Genomic DNA, 15684 nt, shown 5'->3' on the forward strand with positions numbered 1-15684 from the left:
AAAAAAAAAAGGGTTTACTTCTCTTTTTTTTTTTTAATTTGTTCTTGAACCATAATTTTTATAGAAAATGGTTTTGAAAAAGTATCATAATGTTACTTCGGAATAAGGAGATCAGAATTACATACATACATACATTTTCCGTTTATACTCCGGGACGACCAAACAGTCAGAGGAGTTAACAAGATAGACAGAATACAAGAAACAGCACCGTATTCAGCAGTCACGGGCTTGAACCCCGGTCACTCAAGGCACGTGTACTTATGCACCCGCGCGCCTGACCACTAGGCTACGGCGGCCTTCTCCAACTTGTACCTGGCCATATTATAGGGATTCGTTGTAAAATAGATTTAATATAACTCTACGGCTCTCTCTCTCTTTTCTCTTTATTTCTCTCTTCTTCTTTCTGTCTTTTCCTGTTCCTGTTTTCTCCACTTTTTTTTTTCTTTTCTCTCTGTCTCGCACTAATTCTTTCTCTCTTTCGTCTTTTCCCTTTCCTTTCTCTATGTTCCTTCTTTTTTTTTTTATTTTTCTGAAACCATTTTTTTCCTTTCCCCTATCTCTCTCTCTTTGTTTTTCTTATTTATTTCTTTCTCTTTTCGCCTTTTCTCACATTTTTATCTTTCTCCTTTAACCTTTTTTTCTCTCCTTCACCCAGTTCTTCTTTCACTTCTATATCCATTTCAGTTCTCTCTCCCTCTTCTTTCTCTTTCCATTCGTATTTTCTCCTTCCTTTTTTTCTTTCACTGTCTCTTTTTCTCTGTCTGTCTCTCTCTCTCTCTCTCTCTCTCTCTCTCTCTGCTTTATCTCTTTCGTTTTTCGCCTTTTCTAACGCTTTTATCTTTCTCCTCTAATCTTATTTTCTCTGTCTTTCACTCTATTGTTCTTCTCTCATCTCTATATCTGTTTCAGCTCTCTCTCTCTCTCTCTCTCTCTCTCTCTCTCTCTCTCTCTCTCTCTCTCTCTCTCTCTCTCCTGATGATATGGAAACTTAAGACGGGCCTGTTTCGAACCATTCGTTCATCTTTAAAGCGAACTCGCTCATGCAACGAAAGTAGCAGAGATAAAGAATGAAAATACAGATGTGTCTAAAAGAGAGTCGGTTTTAATATGTATCTTATTACAGCTTGGGTAGTTCTCTTTAAAAGCTGTTAGCTTTTATGCTATCTTGCGAACCGTTTTTCTCACCCAGCTACAAAGATACCTCCGCGGTCATTATGGTGAAAGCACGACAATTATTCCAGTGCCATGGCCACCCGAGATAGAACGAGGTCACGCATCTGACCGAAAACGAAAGACCCCAGGATGAACAATGCACTTGCATCGCGAATTCCTCCCCCACTTCCCTATCCTTGCCCCCCCATTCCCGTCCTCGTTGTGTTCGTAGCTGTTTATGCTGCGCAGTGTCCATGTTTTAGAATTTTACAGAGCATGACTATGGAAACGGGGAACAAAACTGGCCTACATTTCTTGCAGTGTATATTGCAGTGCTGTTATTCTAAATTCATTCGACCAAGACAGAAGCATGTAGGAAAAAATAAAATAAAAAACGATAATTCTTCCGACCAAATGGTAAAGGCAGTTATGGGATGATATAATGTCCTGATGATCGCGCGCCTAGTGTTGTTTCTGACTCCTGTGGCTCTAGCGGCCTCCCGCCTCCCACACTTTGGTGATCTTGTGGTGTGGGCCATGTCAGCCGTTCATTTGAAAAGCACGACTTTTCAACTAACTGAATTTTAAGTACCGCCCATGTGTGCAGTCGGAACACTCGGAGCGGACCAAATGCAGGACACATCTTTCTTGAGCAGCACTTTTTGACACTTCCTTTACTCCGGCGCACGTCTCTGTGAACGAATACACACAGGGTGATTGTGAATGCATGATCGCACGCGCTGTAAGGACAGAACCGACGCCGCCTCCATTGTGGGATGAGGACTGGGCATTAATTCTCGGGACTCTGGCAACTTTCTGGCGTCTCTGGATGACAGTGGAGCGGGGAGTGTCACCAGCCGACTCCAAGGCTGTAGGATTTAGACTCCAGGCTTTTGACACGCAAGCCAGGGGGACTTCTCTATTGTGTTTTGTCAGAAACTGACTTTAAGACATGTAGGGCCGCTGAGGGGCAAATTTTTACTGTGACTGATTACTAGTGTGTTTACAGCCCTCCTCCTTTGATGGGCGACGATTCGTCTGATGCTCTAACTGCATTTTTAACACGTTCATGAGCTCCCTCAGCCTTCCCCCTGTTCGTTCTCTAGGTTGACTGCATAATTATTATTACTGTACCTGATAGATGGTTGTTATGTCGCGATACTTTTACTCTCAAAACCATGAAAAATTCAGGCTGACCTGTTGGATACAAAAGTCAGACATTGCTTATTGATAGCCTTTGTTGTTATATACCTGGTCCTTGTCTCACCACATATTCGTTTAATGACTATTTCAAATAAAATAATTTGAACTTTTGCAAAAGATGTTTGTTTTCTCAAACTGCAAGATATTAGTTAATAGAACAGTAATTTGTGTAATTTGTATATAATATAAATTTAGAAATATTTTATTTTAGATAGAATCCTAATTTCAGGTATAATAATAGGACTTTGGACGCATTTTAGGATATTTCCGTTTAATTCTGTTTGATCTACAGGTATAACATTCATGGAAAAAATCCATAAAGTTTATCCTAAGACATCGACACTATGCCATCCACATATATAAAGACCCGAGTTTCCGAGGGGGGAACCATGCTACTCTCGCCCGAAACCGACTAATTAGGCCACGTTGTGAAAAAAAGCCCATAAAAATTCCTCTGGTCATTGACGGGATTCGAACCCTGACCTTTTCCATCCGGTGTGAGGATGACGATGATTATACCAAGGGGGGAAGGAATATTTTGTGGGAACCACAAACGAAATGTAAAAGTATCACCTACTACCAGAGCCATCTATTGGATATAATCGGAATCTGCAGAACGCCCCTTGAATTACACTTGCTGGAGTAACATCTAAGTGCGATATGGTCGCATTTCGTTTTTACTTAAAAAATAATAAATAAAAGAATAATTTTTTTAAAAAAGTTAAAATATGAATCCCCTGGAAAAAGAAAAAGATATACCCATTGTTTCTTTACGTGAACTACAAGCATGAAACTATGAAGACCCCTAGATGAACCAATAATCCGAATTTCTGGCTTTCGATAAAAAAAAATCGGTTGGTTCAATGTTTTTAACTTATTTTACTTATGAATTTACTTAGAAACTGCAAACAGCTCAAATAAAAGTTCTTTTCTCTCTTCAGGTAGGAAAACAGTTTACAGTGAGCAATTAGAGTGTACCCCCAATAAACGTTTAGAGTTTAGCCCACTGATAAATGCATCTTGCTTATCTAAGTGATAATGCAAAGTAATTTGTTATATTTGGAAATACAGTAGTGTGTGTGTGTGTGTGTTCTATCCGGTTAATTTTCAACAGCAACAAAACCAAATTTAGTTCATGTACTATAAGCAAGAAAAATGGTATTTTTGTTCAAATGATTATAAGGGAACCGGAACATTCTAATTAGAATTGAAATGGGAACGCTTTATCTAGAGCAACGTTGGCACTCTGCCAGCAGGATGCTTTTCGTAATAAATACCCAACCAATTATCCTTTAACTATTCTGTGAAACGTGCCAATGATTTTAAAATCATTACTTTCGACAATTTGATTTACATAAGTTTTGTATTACTCATACACATCTCTGAAAGAAACCCAAAAGCAAAGGATTTCGGATGCAGTCATTAGGTTTTTAATAACAATAGAGAAGAGTTCTTTTCAGAGATTATGGCCATAGTTTTTGTTTGGATATGGTTTTTAATCGAACAAGAATAAAATAATAGAAGCTTTATTGGTTAAGTTACGTTACGACTTCATGCTTGTATATTTAATTAACGCTCTTGTAATATAATGATGAATGTTATCAGAAAAAATGCCAATATTAATCATTCTCTTGGGTTCGTGATTCACTAGGCTTGTTTGGCATTACGATAAGTATCGTGCCCTAATACTGTCACGTGACCTCGTTGATGATATTATTAATCATACGGTAACCATGCTTTAACGCCAAGGACACAGAATGGTTGTATCCTATTTCTGTTTTTTTTATTGTGTATTACTAATTGCTTTAGCAAGAGTACGCATTATTTTATAATGGATGATTTTGATCAGTTGACATCTGTTGTTAAGAGAGCGTAAAAAATGCTATTTAAGATCACAGATAAAGATGGTTGTTATAATTCGATTTTTTATTAATCGACCTCGGTATTTTAATTGCAGGGCTAATAAATGTATTGACTGCCCAATTGTGATCTTTACAAAATGCTAATATAGTTCCTTTATCAGTGGCTCTATGTTTAATTATTGTATAAGACCCATATATCTACATTTTCAGAAGCAATAGATAGTAATCCCTTTTTACTGATGACTTTCTGAAAGATGTTACAGCATCTCTCTCTCTCTCTCTCTCTCTCTACAAATGAGTCTAAACGTTATTAGCTGTGCTGAGAAATCATCCATTTTAGATAGATCACTTTAGGCTTTCTTAAGTTAGCTATTGTATTTGTTTTATATAACTGTTGTTATTGTCAATCGTGATAAATATACGTCGATTCGTTCCAGTAGTTATATCGATCAAATCAGATAACTGGCTTCATTTCTTGGAAGTCGTGGTTTCTGTAATTTGATGACTCACTGATTAGAGAGAGAGAGATAGAGATGACAGTGAGTCTCCTCCCCGTCCTCTTCTCTCTCTCTGTCTTTCGGATACATTGCACTAGGTTTATGTCTATAAACAAATAAGTTGTCTCATTTTGGGATATAATGTTTGAAATATCTGACGAAATCCATATATTTATTCTAGTCAGAAAAGGGAAACGCGTCTTTCCTTGTACACTATAAAGACAGTTTTCTTATTAATTTTAAAAACTTGGTCTTTGCGGATGTTGACAAATTCATCGTGATGAGTACAGTTCATAAATAATTTTATAAAATTCCCCCTTTCCTTTGAAGTAGCAGTTAAACTATTTTTTTTTAATTCTAAAAGCTATGACTGTATTTTTATGATTACAGATAGAAAGTGTAATACTTAAAATATTTCAGTTATCTTTCAAATACAAATAGTTTTTGTATCTAATATATAATTTATTCTCCTTCCACACACCATGCATCAGCTCCCGATTTAAATCCGGTGGTTTGGAAGCAATCACTGAAGCTGTTACGAATAACTTGCTGTATCAAAAGAAGTAGATATTTCCCACCACTTTCTCATCATGTAAATATGGATTCAAAGTCTGTTCTTCAAATGAGTAACTACTGTGCGCTGTTTAGTTTAAGGCTGAACTAAATCGAATGAATAGTAAGTTCTAAAAGGCTAACTTCATCAGCGTATTCCAGCGATTTCACGTATTCCAATTTTATAAAATAACTATAACATAACATGTTATGATTAAATAACGTTATTTTATAGTATATTTAGAACGTATTAATGTTAAAGGAATGCTTTGATAAAAATAAAAATGAGATCTTTATCGAAAATCGAACAAATCAGCAAAAGTCATCATCGGGATGAAACGAGAAAGCCAACGGATGTTCATCGAAATCCAGAGAGCCACCTAACTGGATTGGAGGGTAGAGATTAATAGAGATCCCCGTCTAAAGCACACCTTGGTGTAAACACCGAGGGGAAGGGTTGAAGTTATTTACGTTATAGGTGGAATGAATCATTCCCCTTTCCCGGAAACTTCAAGATCCCTTTCCATGTGTATTGGAATGTGCAGTGACTCATGGTCTTTCAGCGTTAAGTAAATAAAGGGAAAGGAGTCGGCGTAGGTGGGGGGAGGGAAATCCATTGCTAATGGTTTTCTCACTAACTGCTTTAACGTTGTCCTCTGCAGATTGATCCTTCGTTCAAGTCCTCCGACCGTCGGAGGGGGTCACGTATCTTTACGCTGGTCCCTCTCGCGATACGCGTAGCAACCAAGGGATGGTGATGATAATCACCCAAATTTATGGTTTTTGGGCTCGCGCTGACAGCCGCTTGTCGGATGCTGTACTTGATTCCCGTCCACTTTCGCCGTAAATGCATTATTTACCCATGGCCAGTGACGGGGGAGTTTGCTTCATATAGTTATGGGGTCTCACGAGAAACCTTTCATCCCCCCCCCCAACTCTCCCCGTTCTTGCATTGCTGCGTGCATCTCTGTGGTGGAGGAAGGTTTAAGTCGCACGTGTTTTATAGTGACATGTGTAGATGAGCTCTTGAGATGACACTATTTCTTTGCCCGCTGTTAGGTTAACAACGCTGCTCCACTGAAAGCGTCGCCCGTAAGTGTAGGACCACGGAATCTACAATTTCATAATGCACGCTGTGCATGTGGCCGCGTTAATGTTAAGTGAAGTAGCCAGGCGTTTCTTTGAGGCAATCACTTAATTGACCGACAGCGTTAACGTAAATCATACATTACGACTTCGTATTAAAGGCCCGGACGAATAGAGAGGAGGCTCTGAGATGAGCACCATCTAGGGGATAAAAATAATTGTAAATCTTATGGAATATATCTGTGTGGTGGCCCTTTTTCTTGAGCTTACCGGAAATGCCGAAGCTCGGTCATGCTCGAAATTCTTGCGCATTTTTGTGGACTTTTCCATCGCTCATATAAAAGCTTTCTTCACGGTACAGCTCTCAACAAACTGAGAAAAGTGGGCCAAGTGAGGGAGTTCCGACAGTGGACGCTGGACACGCCGTCAGGTATTGTTGGCTCTTGTCCAATGAGGCAGTGATAAGGAGTGAGACTTGGTGGCATTGAGGCGCCCTCTTCCTTGGAAATCTTATTTAGGTAATTTTATATGATGTTGATCTTTAAAGCATTTAGGTGAAGAAACTGTGATAAAATCGTTGGCTTTTCTCCAACTTCTGAAGTTGTAATTTCACAGGCGGTCTTTCTATAAACGATTTAAGGTTTACCGCGTTTCTTGTGATCAGACAGAACTAGCTGTAAACCGCCCCGAAGACTTCCCTCTATGGAGTTATCTTTCAGAGACTGAAATAGTAAACCAGTTTGCATTTTTTGTTCTTGCAACATCTTTAATAATCGCCCTCTTCTTTGTGCTGTAAAAAAAGCCACGTAATTATCACATATTTTGAGCTGACCACACCAGCATCCCCAATTCGAGACCAGTAAATAAGAAGGGTTCTAATTCTAAAATCAGCGCTGTCATCTAAAACCCATATGCTGTTCTAGAATTGGAAAGAGTTGGTTCTGGATATCCTTTTTTTCTTCTTATTGTTGTGTTAATTACAGATTTTCTTTGATATTGCTGTCTTTTAAAAATGAATTAGTATTTTACGTATATAAAAATTTCATTTAGGCATAAACAGTAACTCGAATTTCTGTAATAAGTTTTTATTAACCACGTTGGCGAAGCCGCTAGTTATTCCTCCCTCCATGCTGTTTAGCAATCATGTCAATCCAACCATCCGCCAGCTCCCTCTGCTGGCAGACCTGGTAGTATAGTAGTTTTGCCCCTGCATTTTTATATATCTTCTTGCTGTTATTAATTCTGATTGTAACTGATCTGTCTTACATCGGTGGCATCACCATCATTCCACAGAACTTCTAATTGCGGGAATCCCTTGTATTTGGTAAAAATAAATGAAATCTTTATCGAAAATCGAAAAAATCAGCAAATATGAAATATCACTAGGATTAAAATGAATGAAATACTAAAGGTGAACTAACGGATATGCATCGAAATCAGAGAACCAGTTAAGTTTATTGGGGTCGTAAAATATTACAGTTCAAAATTCTTAAGGGAGATCTTTTTAGATATTTGATGGAGTTAAAATCAAAGTTACGCCTTTATCTTAATATATTTCAAATATGAAAGTCTTACAGTTTAACTGACTAAAATTCTATTGGAATATCATTCGTTTTCTGATATTCCTTTGAGAACTTTCTGCCTTGCAAATGCCACGGGCATCTACAAAGTCTTTGACAATATTGTGAATAAAACGTAACCAACGATTAAGGTAGTGTCATCTTGGACATTCAATAGGTTTTTTGTCAATAAATGTCTTATGTTAATTCATAATTGAACTGAAGTTACATGTGAATCAGTTTACAATACAGTTAAAGCGAGAGTTAAGTTTTGAAAAATTATACATAATGCTGCTCACCCTAGTCTGTCCTGCGTCCTTTTTTTTCTTTCCTTATTTCCTTAAATTTCTTTCCTTATATGCCATGGAAAAGATATTCCATTAAGGTGTCAATAAAAGAATAACTTAAAGATCTGTGCCTCTAGTTTGTAATCAGTTAAAATGTATACAACTACTTCGAAAAGGTTCATTATTTGTTTCCTTTTGTAATGCATATATCATAAAAGCTTTTAAGGAATCAATAATATAAAACTGTTTTTGAAAACACCTTCTTGGGTTAAATTACCTCTATTCATTTTGATTTATTCGCTTAACATTAATAGAGTAGCAAATTTTCAAGAAGCTTTAGCTCAGCAAAAAGGTATTTTCGGATTCTTCTTCTTCCAGTCACATAGCTCCCTGAGGAGCTGTTGTGGCCACCAACAAATTCCTCCAACTGCATCGATCGTGTGCTGATCCCATCCCTCCACCTAGTTGCAGGTCTTCCTCTGAACCTCTTCCCCTCGGTTTTTCCTTCCATTATATTCTTCAACAGAAAAATTTCCCTTCTTACTATATGACCAAAAAACGTGACCTTTCTTTTGCTGATGCTATGAAGAATTTTAGGCCTGCCAATTTTATTCAATACCCACTCATTTGTTCTTCGATCCAAGTACGAAATACACAATATTATCCTGAAACACCACATTTTAAATGCCTCAATTTTTTTTCCTGTCAACTCTTTTCAGATTCCATCCTTCACATCCATAAGTGGCAACTAGAAAAATTAACGAATCAATGATTCTCAGTTTCGTCTTTAAGGGCAGATTCTCTCCATAATTTTATCAGATCAGTGACCAACGTTTTAGCAATTGCCTGTCGTCACTAAAAATCATTTGAGCAGTCCCAATTTTTAGTTATTCTTGACCCTAAGTAATCAAATTCATCAACGATATCTTGCCCATTAACCGTCAGGAGATTTCTAAAAATCATCCTGCAGATGTATTATGTATATAAAGTATTTTCCCTTATACACATATCTTCAGATCCAGTCTATTCGTCCAAGACCCGATAATACACTCCTAATAGTCAATGTCTATGCAGCTAATGGATGAAACGTTATTTCCATCTAGATAACTTTTTTTTTTTTTGATAATGATAAGCCAACCTTTTTTTTTTTTGATAATGGTAAGCGAACTTTTTTTTGATAATTGCTTAAGCAACTTCTATGTAGTCCCCAAATACAACAAATTAGTTATGGAAGCAGTCATCTGTTTAAGATAAACAAAGATTTCTAGACAGTTCTTAATGAGAAAGTTTCCATAACTAAACTCGCATCTAAACTCAAAGGACATTCTAATTAAACATCGTGCCCGGAAGAGAGTATTTGGGAAAACAAAAATGAAAAACGAACTGGAAACATGCATTGATTTCTATACAGCCTCTCCTTGCAATCTTTTACGGGTAGAAGCATCAAGTAATGCGCCTTAGTTTCATAATAGATAGACGGAGTAAGAGCGTGAATTAATAGTGAAACTGCTCACCGGACATCTCATCTGTAGTTTGCGCAAAGTAACTAATGGTCCAATGTCTTAGTATACACAGTGTCTACACACGGAAAGAAAAATTGCAACAGATCCCGACTTTCGATCAATTGCATTGTCCACATACACAGATTTTGTTCTCAAGCTTAGCTTTACAAATGTTGCTTGGCACTTTGCCACAGAGTATGTCTCAGTACGTAATAATAATGAAAGGGAGCGAATAGGCAAAGTTGTCTCCAAAAGCAGAACTACAGTGCGAAAGATTAGCATTTATCAAAACCGTACGAAGCTTTAGTGGTGTATATTAAATTATTTAGCTATCTATTGTACTTATCGCTAATCATCAGGAAACAATTCTTTTAAAATGGGAGCAATTCTTTATTTTTCCTCGGCATGTGCTGCATTCTGGGGGCTTTCATAATAACACAATACAAACTCAGTTTGTCATTGGCTTTCACAGCGGAGTCAAGGAACTACAATAACTCATCACGCTCTTGTATTCAGCACAGTTTTAACCTATGGGCTGAAAGCGTTCCAAACAAACTATCACAAAAGAATATAATCTGGAATCTTTAATTAATTAAGAGACTGCAAAGTAAGTTGAATTTAGCGTAAAGGAAGAAGGGGTTGGTGGATGAGTGAGGGGGAAAGAAAAAAGAAGAAACACCATCATTTCAAATGCACCATAAAAGATTTAAATGGACGGCCGTATTGAATTTCGAAAAAGGGTACACCTAATATCATATTCATTCTTTGAGCCTTTTAAAACGGGACATTTAAAAGTAGAGAAACCTCGGCATTACCCTCCTGGCCGATATTAAAATATAGACAAAGACCTCCCGCAAACAAAAGCCATTAAGTCCAGCCCGTGTTCTTGACACAGAGGCGGGCAATTCGATGCAGGCCATGATTTATGAAACCCAGTATAAAAGTGGCTACCTGCTGGCTAAGAGAAAGGTTGCCAGGTCCGGCCCAGAATTCCCACACTAGCAAGCTACGTGCCGGGCTCCTTAATTTAATAAAAAGCCTTTCACCGTAAATGCGTTCCTCTGCCTGCTCGCAATTAATTGTTCGTAATTCGATTGGAGGGCCGCTTACTGCGCGTGGTCGTTTCATATCGGCTGTATGAAATATGGACACCCATTTCCCCTGGTGGCCTTTGCCCCTGTTTTACCAGCCAACCCCCCCCCTCTCTCTCGCTCGTTCTTCCCCTCATCGTTCGCCTACTCGTGGTGAGAGACAATCTCTGCATGGATGTGTTTCCTTTAGTAACTAGATTACACGTTAGTTCGGGACATTTGCGACCACCTCCTCTGTGCGTTACGTGCTACTCCGATCGGGTAGCCAAGGTTTTGGTGGCTTTCTAACTCTGTGACTGATCACTGCATTGTACTTCCAAGTCATGTGACGGCTAAATTGCTGCTCGCGCCGCTAGTCCAACGAACGTGTCGCTATAGTATCGCCCAAGTGGAAAATGAAATGTGCTTCGAGTAATAGACAGCCATCATAAAGTTTTTTTTTTGTTTCTTTCGGTCCCTTAATTTGGAAAGTGTTCTATGGCTTGTGGATCTGTTTCGGTGTCTTTGTTTATCAGTTTGCAAGATCGGTAGCATTTCGCCGGGACCACTTACACAATAGGACAGACGTTTTATGAAAAACTTGCCTTGAATTGGTGTCTGTTGTGGTTTGTATTCTACTGGGATTTTATTTTATGACTATGAAGTATCAAATAACGGAAAGGCTTTCTCTGTTGAGCCTTTGAAGAACCGTACATCCACCCTATTTGTTTCTGCACACGCACAAAAAGGAGAATATATCTATCGTATATGAAACAAGTTACTGTCGTGTTCCCATATATCATAACTGGTTGAAACAAATTGCCTAACTTTCTGCTGTTTTCTTCCATCATGCAGTTCGCAGGCCAATTTAGTAAAAAATAAACTGCATATCATAAACATAAACTTAAAAATGCTGATAAAATACAGATTAGAAGGAAGATGAAAACTCTATAGATCTTAAGAGGATTTCACGTTTGAATGCTGCCAAAATAGTGGTAGACAAAGCAAACTTTTTTTTTCAGTTGAATTGTACTGCAATCAGTCGCTATTGTCAACATAAAAGAATAGAAGGAGCTAATAGTTAACTTTTTAAACAGATTTCTTAGAACCAGGACTTGAAATGGAAAATTTTACGCAACAAACCCACGTCCGGGCAATAGACAGAAGCGTATGCAATAACTACCGATGCTTATGACGAATGATATCCTTACTAAGCATGTCATCCTAATTATCATTTTTCTGATTGTATTTATTTCCCCTTTCTTTGCTGACTAAATAAAAAAAATCCCTTAACTGTTCAACAAAGAATAGGCAATTGAGGCAACACAATTAGTGAGACTGATTACACACGAATTGAAGTAGGGTTCATGTATCTAAACGATTTTACCAACTTCGCACGCGAACTATAGCCTGCCGCAATAAAAAGCTTGTAATTGGGCCATCATCATCCGCGATGAATTAATATCTTTAGTACTTTAGAATTAGAATGAAAATGTGTATTTTTATGACCTCCATAGACATCAACATAATACATCTTTCCATCTAATTGTGAATATAGAACTTCATCAAAGGTTCCAAACTTAAAATGCATCTTATTCTCCAACAATTTTTTGAGCAAGTCCTAATACACATTGTGACTAAAATGAACTATACCTGATTGATATACCTAAGGGTACACTTACCATATTCGGTAACAATAGTGCTTACTCTAATCATATGGTATTTTAAATCTTTGATTTATTTGGACAGACTCTTACAAGATGAAGCTCGCAGTCATTTATGGCTAAATCTAAAAAGGAATTTTAAGCATTAGGATTATGATCCATTCATTCTGTGCGAAGAATAATTAGTAATAATAAATATGTAACATAATAAAGCTAGGTAATACAATAAATAAGAGATAATAATAGATAATTTCGAAATATTTATTTTTCGATCAGTTGTTTAAAGAACTGTATTAAAGATTGCAACCAAATTCACGGTGTAGACACCTATTTGTCTTTGTTATATGCATCAGAAGTTTATGAGATATCATTAACATGATCAGCAGTGTAATCAGTGAGTAATAATATAATTCAACGCAATAATGAATTGTAGAAAAGCCCATTAATACAGTATAATTGTTCATTGATAAAAATATTCATATTAGGCCCACCGGAGATTTACCTCATCTACACATGAGGTAAATCATCTACTATTATATCTGTAAATTGTGTGGTTCTGTGATTGTTTTCCTGTTCTGCTGGACGAAAAACTCGAGTTTGCGGGTGAAAAACCTTGCTATCCTCTCCAAAGATTACTAACTTAGCCACTAAAAAAAGTCCATAAAAGTACCTCGCTTCATTGACGGAATTCGAACTCGATCCTTTCCATCTGGTAATTGTAGCCACTGTGCTGGCCGCGAAGACAATTGTTCATTGATAATCTCGAGTATTTCCAGTATTGAACTGTTCTGAATAATGATTCTTAACCTTTGAGTGAGAGAACTGATGTTTTGTTGGCTAGCCGTCAGAGGCCAGAGTTGGACGAGTGACTTTTGAGAGTTTTCTAGACGCGTTTTTATAATAAAAATAAATACGCAGTCCATTTTCTATGGGGCCAGTCCACGGGGTAGGACGAACAAAGTTACAGCGTTTTCTAGGTGTGTGAAAAAGTAGTCTCAGTTCATTTTTTTTAAAATCTGAATAAATTATGGGACATTGAATGCAATTAACTTGTTTTAAAAATGGAAATACGTGAAACTCAATAAAAGATATGCATAAAAGTTTCATATCTTTTATAAGAACTTTAATTTTAGGGAAAGATAATGAAAACAACTAATATTGAATGAAAAATTCAAGTTTCTTTTTACAGCATGACCAACTGACTTGGTGACGCTGTGAAAAGAAACCCATAATCATCCCCCCCTCAACTTTTTTTTTTATCTTCTGTTTTTCTTTTCATTAATAAATAATTATCAAACATTAATAATAAATGAAGTTATCACTGAATTTTCAATGATAGTCTATTAAGAATGATCATCAATGATTAATAATAAATGTTCGAAAACCCAAAATGTTTATTTAATATTTTCATTCAAAATTTCATCTTTTTCTTTTGGATACTGTAGATCGGAAGAGGATGTGGCTTGAGATACCAAAAAAAAAAAAAAAAAAAAAAAAAACGTAAAGAAGGTGAAAGGTTTTCGTTCTTAAATATTACCTAACAAAGGTGACATTTCAAAGTGAAAAGCACGCCCGATGTCAAATACACCTCTGAACACGCGATAAAAATTCCTTACAATGTTTCACGTATTCATTTACCTTTGCACCGCCAACAACTTTTGCAAAACACACAAAAAAGGAAAAAAAAAGAAAAAAGAAATAGAAGTAGCTCTGTACTTTCCGCTCTCGCCGACTTACTTGTATTTCCACGGACAAACTACTTGTAGGTAACACAAGCGATGCGCTGTTAAACCAACAGCTGGTGTCGGCGTCAATTCCTGTCGGAATCATCTTTTGCCAGAGAGACTCCAGCCTTTCTTGTGCAGCTGCTCTTTACGCACTGTCTGGTCCAACCAGCATAGCCACAACTGTACTGCCTGGATTTGGTTTGGAAATTTAGCGCCGTTATTGTTTTTCCGCCTGTTCCGTTCAAGCATCATTTAGCACCAATATGGTAGGTTTGCTGTCCTGGGACCGTTACCTGCTCATCCCATCAGGTGCTACTAGCGCATCGCCCGCTCATCTCTCTCTTTCTCTCTTCCCACTCTCCTTTCTGGATGACTTATCAGCTCCATAAATGCATCTTCTGCAGCATATGCTTGCCGGGCTGTTTTTAATTTCCCTGATTTCTGTTCAGATAGCCCGGATGAAATTACAAATCTTCCGCTGCTGTGCATAGGCAGTCGCCAGTCAACCGTCGCACCAAGTTTCACATAGATGTTAAGCGGAGTTGATTAACTCCGTGTGCAAAAGTGTTTCTAGACACATCCTTCGATTCGCGCCCGGTTACTGAATGATAAAAGTTCCCTCAGAGTAAAATGAAGATATCCAGGTGGCGTGTTGTGAATAAGTCGGTGAGCACTATTTCTTATATTTTCCAGGAGATTAATACCATTAGGCCTACACCGCCATTTTTTAATGCAGTTTCTAACGTACTGTATTTTATAATAATGGTACATTGTCACCTAATTAAGCACATCATTTTTTATTTATTTTTGAATGGACTGCAAAATAAGTAATCTGGGAGAGATCAATGTGAGACCTACGTTGCATCTCTTGCTAAGGAGCAAAATATATTCTAGGGGTCAAAAAATATTCTGCGTAGGTCGTCCCGGAGTATAAACAGAAAATTTATTTATTTATATACTTGCACAGACATGATTGCACAGAAAGTGAAAGATATTTCCCAACCTTAGTGATATTTGTTGAGGAAAGTTTAGATGATACATAGCAGTATTTGGTTTCATAAAGGCATTCTTGACATGCAAATATTGCGAACTTCGCGGTATAACTTCGATATTGAGTTCTCTTGAGCAACTTCTATCTTGCCGTTTTACCTTTACAAAAAGAGAAAAACCACTTACAATGTTTTTTTCTTTAAAAATAAATGTTAAATATATGTATAGAACAATAAGTTATCAAACGAGGGGGAAATTTTACGCACACATTTAGAACATTCTTGTTTAAGTCAATTAAATCCAGTGTAACTGAATTTAATTGACTGAAATCATGACAAATATTTGCTGTTTAATTAAGCATTAGCTACAATTAATATTAATTATTTTCATTTTTTTTTTTTAAATTCCTTCTTTCATGAGCTTATTTAAATAACTGAAAAGAAATAAAGTGTTTTCAAACCCTTGCTCATAAGAATTTTTCTTAAATACTGATTTTCCAACACGCCTCCTAGATTTAACAGGGGTTTTGAATC

General features: G+C 37.1%; 1 protein-coding gene across 1 annotated transcript in view; it reads left to right on the forward strand.

Moving 5' to 3' along the window:
- The window catches only part of zfh1 (Zn finger homeodomain 1), a 516729-nt gene that overhangs the window by 380086 nt on the left and 120959 nt on the right, over positions 1-15684 (forward strand). The window lies entirely within an intron of this gene.

The sequence above is a fragment of the Mastigoproctus giganteus genome, chromosome 9, assembly GCF_048544385.1.
Source record: "Mastigoproctus giganteus isolate SK-2022 chromosome 9, ASM4854438v1, whole genome shotgun sequence".
In the NCBI taxonomy this organism is placed as follows: domain Eukaryota; kingdom Metazoa; phylum Arthropoda; class Arachnida; order Uropygi; family Thelyphonidae; genus Mastigoproctus; species Mastigoproctus giganteus.